At 38.1% G+C, this 8,657-nt stretch overlaps 1 long non-coding RNA gene across 1 annotated transcript; it reads right to left on the reverse strand.

Moving 5' to 3' along the window:
• Window positions 1-539: 539 nt before the first annotated feature.
• On the reverse strand, window positions 540-7,640 carry LOC109110886. The gene is made up of 3 exons (XR_006159943.1): window positions 7,297-7,640; window positions 6,123-6,193; window positions 540-642 (listed from the first exon to the last, which is right to left on the reverse strand). It is a non-coding gene; the product is annotated as an uncharacterized LOC109110886 (long non-coding RNA).
• Window positions 7,641-8,657: the final 1,017 nt, after the last annotated feature.

Genomic DNA, 8,657 nt, shown 5'->3' on the forward strand with positions numbered 1-8,657 from the left:
CGACTAAAGACGAGAATGTGGATTATAGAGGACAAATACACATCGTCTGTCTTGGCCTATTTTGCATCTCTTCAGTCTTGCCCACTGAAATCCAACACAGAGTTTTCCTAATAACCAGAATCCATGGCTGGAACAAAATGGGGCAGAACTTTTTAACCCCCTGTCCTCATGGGACGGAGGGTACAGACTGTGTACAGACTGAGAAACAGCTTTTTTCAGAGCGCTGAGACATCCATTAGTTACACCCCTTGCACTTACACCCTCCAGCTAATGAAATAATGACATAATTTACCCTCTTTGTTGCACCCTGCTGCTGTTTGTTATTTATTGTATTGGTTGCTATTCATTGTAATTGTTGTTTTTTTTGTTTGTTTGTTTTTTGTGACTGAAACTCACCAGACGACATTTAGTTGTACTATTGTGTATGTAATATGTAGGAACAGTGTAAAGTAAATTAAACTGAATTTATTCAGTCAAGTTCTACCACATTTGCTACAGTGAAGAAATAAGCTAATGCAGTCCTTTAATGTAAAATACCTTTCGGTACATGATGGTTTTTCCTCACTTAAATCCGGAGGTTCATCTTTTGACTGGTCATTCTTCACAGACACAGAGCTGGACACATCTGAGCCTGTTCTTACACTAATGATACAAAGAACAGAGAGAGAGTGGGAGAGATAGAGAGAGAGAGAGAGAGAGAGAGATAAAGCTTTACTACAGAAGGTTCCTTTGTCTCAGTTGAAGAGTTTAGTTAAATTCAAAAATCTTATCTATATGTCTGAGATTTCTTCCCAAAAACTGATCAGGTCAGCTACATTGGAATCTAAACTGGTAAACAGTCAAGTAAAGCGCTGCTCACACTGCACAATATCCAATTCACCATAAAACACATCCATCAGACGTTCAGCCAACAGTCCATGGGCATGACATCTGAGGCTGAGATTGTGTTCCAATTGTCATTTTTTCTAATTACTGTTGTTACAGCATTCTGTGAAGTGTGTTGTTAAAATGATTTATTTATAAAGGTGCATCTCAAAAAATTAGAATATCATGGAAAAGGTCTTTATTTTTTGTAATTTAGAAAGCAAACTTTCTTATATTCTAGATTCATTGCACACAAACTGAAATATTTGAAGAGGTTTTTTTTGTTGTTGTTGTTTGTTTTAATTCTGATGGTTACAACTTACAGCTTAGGGGGAAAAAAATAGAATATTATGTTTAAAACATCCCACCACAATTATGGGATAGACTACTTGACAGTTGTCCAGATGACGCTCATCGACACCCTCCACAAAGAGGGTAAGCCACAGAAGGTCATTGCTGAAAGGTCTGGCTGTTCACAGAGTGCTGTATCAAAATATACTCATAGAAAGTTTGACTGGAAGGAAAAGGTGTGGTAGGAAAAGGTGCGCAAGCAGCAGGGATGACCAAAGCCTTGGAAATATTTTCAGAAAAAAGCCGATTCAAGAACTTGGGAGCATCTTCACAAGGAGTGGACCTGAAGCTGGAGTCAGCACATCAGAGTCACCACACTCAGATGTCTTCAGGAAAAGAGCTAGAGCTGTCACATTCCTAGAACGTAGCACTCCGGAACCAGAAAAAAAACGTCAGAAGCATCTCACCTGGGTTAAGGAGAAAAAAGAAAACTGGACTCTTGCCAGTGCCGGCCCGAGCCTCTTAGGGGCCTAAGCAAAATTTGATTTAGGGGGGGCCCCCTCCCACCACGTGAAGTCACCTGTGCTTGAAGATTATTGACACAAATGTCAACGCTATAATGTTACATTATGAAATGAGATACAGTGATGTTATATATTAATACAAAATAAATAATAAAAAAATCGATACTTAAATAAAATACTCTTAAACTTCTTGAATACAAACTGTCACAAAACATGAGATAAATAATTTGCAAATGTGCAAATGCAAATGTGCATTAAATGTGCAAATCTTTTAAATAAACCAAAATAGACAAACATTAATATAATCAAAAATAGATTGTTTAAAAAAAAATAGATAAATAATGATGATGAATCAAACATAAGAACAGCAAGGGTTCAACAATGACAATTGTACAACAATGGACCTCAAATCGTTCACATCGTCTCTAGCTTTTCTGGAGGCAAAAGTCACTGGTGACATCATTGTATGGTATTGCTTGGCCAACTTGTTATTAATACTAATAACTGCAAGTCACATTAGTCTTTCCTGGGCCATTGAATGATCTCAAGTATGTTTTCAATCAATTTGAGCTTGGAAAAGTCCTCTCTGCTGAGGCAACTGTCACATGCATAGGTGCAGGCTATCCTGAGGAGCTACCCAAAGATTTGGGTAAAGCTTACACATCTCATTTTGTGAGAGGTATGTGAGAAGCTCAAGGGCGGTCATCCATAGTTTGGGGAAGTTCAGCGAAGACTCTCAATCTTTACAGCCAGTGCGCTCAATACAGCCTCCTCTCCACAAGAGAGTTTTTCCCCAAGAAGCTCACATTGTTCCCCTCCGGACCCTTTCGATCTAGCTCTCTAAAATTGAGCAGCACTCCAAAGTTTTCTTTAACCTCACTTAGAGACTTAAATCTATCCTCAACGACTGAATGCTACAGTCCACTACAGCAGTAAAAAAGGACACTTCAAGCCTCTTCATAGCATCCACTATCGGCTCATCTGCAGCCTCATAGGACAAAGTGCCTTTTTGTAGAATGCAATCGCTTTTTTCTTTCAGCACTGCTTCTGTGTTCATCTGCTCACCAAATTTCTTTTGCAGATGTCTGTGCATCACAGAAGCCTGTTTTTGGTAACTGATGAGTTCGCCATGTTCTTTTGTACAAGGTTAACAGCTACATCAAGCTGGCATGTTGGTTGACTGTAGAAAGCTTGCTAGTGATGTTAATTTTAGACAAAATGTCACCACACCAGACAACACAACAATCTGAAATCTAATTAACCTATTGCTTCAACAGCCACTACAGGGTCAGTCGCTTTATTTCTAACTTCTAGCAGGGCTTCCCTCACCTTCTCTGACTGGTAGCGCAAAGCTTCAATGCTTTTTATCCGGCTTTCCCCAGCGCGTCTCACTCCAGGACTTGAGGGTTGAGGTCAACAAACTTCCGTAAGATGGCCCACTTTTGAGTGGACCCAGCGAACAAATTGTAACACCTTCCCCACATTTCCAAAAAAACAAGAAGCATCCGTTGATGCTTTAGCCGCATCTGAAACTGTCAGATTTAGGGTATGAGAACTGCAAGGCACATAAAAAGCTCTTGGATTTTTAACCAATAGCCTAGCCTGCACACCTTTGTTTTTTCCCTTCATATTAGCCCCATTGTCATAGGACTGCCCCCGACAATTCTGAAAAGGGATGTTCAATTCCTCAAGCCTGTTAAGAATTAGACTGGACAAACCCAGGCCAGTGGATTCTGGAGCTATCAGAAATCCTAAAAAGTGCTCTTTTATTTCTGGTGTTTTGCCCAGAGTGACTGTGCGCACCACAACAGACATTTGTTCTTGGTGACTAACATCAGGTGTACCAGTCTAAAATAATTGAATAATATTTGCAGTCCTTGATTTCTGCCCACCATTACCTCAATTATTTTTGTCACTGACACACTCTATCACCTCATTCTGGATAGTCTTACCTAGGTACCGTGTTGTGCTGTATCCCACTATCAATTCGTCTGATGTGGTCTTTTAACACTGGGTCAAATTTTTGCTATCAGTTCCACCTCTTTAAGGAAGTTCCCATTGTTGGCCTGATGCACAAAGTATCGACAGACCCCCTGAGTGCAAGATTCCTCTCTGCCAAAGACTGAATGATACTAATAAAACGGATGAGAACATCTCTCCAACGATTTTTTTCTGCCTCCAAAAGGGCCATTTCTGTTGCATCAATAGTCTTCTGCTTAGAAAGATGGAGGGCAAAGTCTTTCCACTTCACCATATTATTGCAATGATCTGGACTATTCTCATGCTGTTTCAGCAAAGCTCCCACATTTACCCAATCACGCTGTCCCTCTGTTGACAGTTTTGTGGACTTTTCTCGAGAATAATTTTGCAACAGAAGCAGTAAACCCGCATCATTTTTTAAAAATAAATTAACCAGCTTCGCTTGATTTTTTCCCCATTAACTAACTGTCTGTATGTATAGTGGTAGTGAAAGCTTCGTCCATCTGATTTCTTGGGGAAGGTGAAGGTGTCACTTATTGGCACTGGCCCTCTTCTTACCAGATCAGTCCCTTTCTGAGTCTGACAGGAATTCTGACCATTCAACTGGGTCAACTGGAGGAGCTGTTTGATCTATCTTGATAGCTGGAGCTTGTTGAGGGAGTGGATGGGAAATCTATAGCAGTGGGTGCAGATGTAACACCAGTGACCACACCTAACAATTCATATTCTATTGGCAAATGAGGCATGATTGCAGTATGGTGAAAACTTAACATGTTGATCTACTGCAGCCTATAAATATGAGGATAGCACTGCTACATCACTCGCCACCATATTTAATAAATACAAATAAATAAATAAATAAAGAAATATGGCATCCCTTTCACTTAGAAGGTTAAGTTCCCACTTAAACTGATATCTATAATCAATACGTGAAATACACCTAGATAAATGTATATTAATAATGCGAGACATTTCACTGTTGATGGCGGGGATTTAACGTTAGCTCTGGGGTGATGGCTTATATATAAGATCATGAGTCATGACTAGCTGCTACCTCAAGTGACGTGAGCACAATTGTGCTGCTGCTGCACAAAACATACTGTAAATAATCATGCAAACATACCTTTAACTTGCTCTTTTTTCTCCTCCTCTGTCCTTTTTTCTTTGTTCTCTTTTCGGCACCAGAGGGATACATCCTTTTTTGTGCCATGGCTTATCATACAGTGACGCGCACTTGCGCGCCGGCACGAATTGTCAATGCACGCGAGGTGTCTATGCGCAATTGACACCTCGCTGTCCAAGCTGCTTGAAGTCCAGTGTGAAGGTTCCTGAAGTCAGTGATGATTTGGGTGCAGTGACATCTGCTGGTGTCGGTCCAATGTGTTTTATCAAGTCCAAAGTCAATGCAGCCATCTACCAGGAGATTTTGAAGTACTTTATGCTTCCATCTGCTGACAAGCTTTATAAAGATGATAATTTCATTTTGCAACAGGACTTTAGCATCTGCCCACACTGCCAAAACCACTTCCAAGTGGTTTGATGACCATGATATTACTGTGCTTGATTGGCCAGCCAACTCACCTGACCCGAACCTCACAGAGAATCTATGGGGTATTGTGAAGAGGAAGATCTGACAAATAATACAGAGGATCTGAAGGCCACTATCAAAGCAACCTGTGCTTCAATAACGCCTCAGCAGAGCCACAGGCTGATCGACTCCATGCCACGGAGCACTGAAGCAGTAATTTGTGCAAAAGGAGCCACAATCAAGTATTGAGTGCATATTTTAACCTGCTTTGGAGATCTTGAACATTTCTGTTTTGTAAATCTTTTTTTGATTTATCTTAAAAAATAATAATAATTAATTTTCCCAATCTGTAAGTCATAACCATCAGAATTAAAACAATAAACTCTTGAAATATTTCAGTTTGTGTGCAATGAATCGAGAATATAAGAAAGTTTGCTTTTTTAAAATAATTACAAAAAATAAAGCACTTTTCCATGATATTCAAATTTTTTGAGATGCACCTGTAGTTCCAAAACATCTACATTCATGATGGAAGCACTTTACATGTGCCATTGTCAAGCCCTGTTTGCCAGGCATATTTGTATGTTCTAAGTAATAAAATTCCACATTATTTAAGTTTACTGTGCACAAAATGTGCACACTGATGGACATCCAGCCAGTTGTTTCATTTTCAATACAACTGGGATGCAAGATGTCACGAGAGACGATGTGAAATGAGAGAGCGAGTCCTTGCTGTAATACAAGAGATACAAAAAAGCGCCAGCTTGAAATACAATACGAGAGACATGAAAGACGTGCTGGCTTGAAATACATGGATCAGTCTAACCAGAACTTTCTCAGTCACTATTCTATTCCATCCTATCCTGAATGCTGAATCCCTGACAATTTTCAAGTGACAGCTGAAAACTCTTCTCTTTCGATGTCACTTTACTTACCTCTGTTTCTCTGAGAGACTCATCTCAGACAGAAAGTCCTTTTCTTGCTTCTCTGACATACTGCAGATAAACTGGAAATGTAAACATCAGCAATGGTGTCAGTGATGACAATCAGCTTCTCAGTATCGGCAACAAACAGGCTATTTAAATAAATAAATAGAGCAGATATATTGTGATTTTGCAATGTATTGTATTTGCTATATTTCTTTTCAACAGATTAACAGAAATGCCTGCATCTCCTCACAAAATAAAAATATTAATACAAATATTGTGGGAACAAACATGACACCAAACATGACACAAAATAAAAATATTAATACAAATATTGTGGGAACAAACATGACAGCACTGCATTAAAAACTTTTTAAATTTACTTATTCTGTTTCAACTGTCATTACTCGTGTTTACATTCATGTCCACAATCTATGTAATTAAACTCGTAAAATAAATCAATTAAGATTAATTAACTGGCTTTCATTTTAACACTACACATATTTTTTTTAATTGTTTTTATATTTATGTTAAGATTATTTGTCTGGCTTTCATTTTAACACATTTATTACTTTTCTCTATTGCCAGTTTACATTATTTACACTCATATTTGTTCAACCTTTTATTACTTCGGATAAAATTTTTTTTTACAGTCCTTTTTAATTAACTGGCTTTCATTTTAACACTACACATTTGTCATTTGATCATTACTTAAAGCTCTATTTTTTATTTTTTTATGACTATATGGAATATCTAATGAATTAGGCTACCATGTGAACTGGAATATTTTACTTAGTCACATCTGATTTTTGTTACACGTTTCTTTGACAAAGAAAAAAAAAAAACCCACATAACATGAGAGACCACATTAATTATATGTTGGGGTTCATCATCTGTCTAAATATAACGGTATGATTAAAAGAAAAATACTTTCGATTTCGCACAACCAGAAATCAACAGCCTAAAATAAATCAGAGACAATAGAGAGGGGGAAACGTTCAGAAGTATTATTCGTGTGCAGTGACGCTTTTCAATAAACTTCATGTTTCCCATCCGTGAACTTCAAAAGTTATCTAATCTAGTTTAACGCTCCGGAATAAAAACAAGGCATAGCTACTCTGATACGCTTCACAATCTCGCTGTTTTACAAAATAACTGTAATCAATGAGGTATTAAAACTTACGTGCAGTCTTGTGCACTAAGAAGAGAATTTAGAAGTATTTAAAAACTCTCTCGATGTCCCCGTTCTTTGCGGTTGCTTGTCACGTGGTACGATCCCAAAACAAATTATAATCTGGAAAAAGATTCGGCGACATCAACTGAATGTGTTTCTAGGATTTGAGAAGGACAAACAGCAACTGCAGCCAATATGATGTCTTCATTTCCCAGGCCTTTCCTAAATTACTTTTTCGAGGTTTAAGAGGTAACGGTGCGCGATCACTGCAGTGACTGAGCCCCCTTCAGTACTGCCTTGAACGCCAGAACTAATCTGCTTTAGGGTGTGTCTGTTATATCTGTGCGGATGTTGTGAAATACCAAGCCTATTGTGTAAACAAAACAATTTGGCTGCCTTCTAGTTTATCGCCTGTAAACTCATAATTTTAGGCGTTCCCCTTAAATTAATTAAAAAAACTGAAAAAAGAACTCAGAGGTTTTGCAAGCGGACACAACGTTTATCGGGAGAATGCAAATATTTTGAGAGCGAATGCAATTTATATATATCAAACGCAAAAGCGTTGACATTTCCCATCCTGTCCATTTAAGGCTCCGTAGTTTCACTTTATTCCAGGTCTCTCTTTCCGCTGATTGTGTTGTAAATGTGGGATGGGGAAGTAGGCTATCCGTTTACTTGATAGACTGTGTTTAAAGGTAACAGTAGCCAATAGTTCTGCTGGTATGGAAAGAATGTCGCGAATAAAGGGAAGGACTTCCAAAATACTGGAATTTATATACCTTATCAGTCGAATGAAAGTTAAATAGGTCCAATAGTCTCTAATGTTAAAAATAAAATCTTATAAGCAACTTCCTGAAATAAATATCTCACCGCTTGGCCACACAACATTATTTAATACTAACTTAAACAAATAAGCTGATATTTTTGTGCAGTGTTAAATATGATTAACAAATGGCATTCCTTCACTACTTTACCTTGAGGATTATTAGGGGCAGGGTGTGGAACTAAAAAGTGGCCCTGGACGTTTTCCAATGTGAGCCTATCCAGTCTGCAGCACCACCGCATATAACACACTGGGTCCTTTTGAGCAGAGCAAATTTTATAAAATATAACACACGTAAAGAACTTTTCTTGTGCTAATAATTGACTGGAATACTAATTTATCTAGTCATGCAGATCTGCACATAGAATTTTGAATTATTTTTACTCTGCTTTTTCCACACAGGGACATATTAATGTAAATAAAGCGAAATTAAACCTAAAATCAGTTTAAATATGACAAACTGCTCTTGTATGAAGATTTGAAAAGTAGGGCAGAAGTTAGACAGACTGTCTTCATATGTTTAGTGCTGATGTTTGATTGAGTGTTT

Source organism: Cyprinus carpio, unplaced genomic scaffold (genome assembly GCF_018340385.1).
Source record: "Cyprinus carpio isolate SPL01 unplaced genomic scaffold, ASM1834038v1 S000006800, whole genome shotgun sequence".
Classification (NCBI taxonomy): domain Eukaryota; kingdom Metazoa; phylum Chordata; class Actinopteri; order Cypriniformes; family Cyprinidae; genus Cyprinus; species Cyprinus carpio.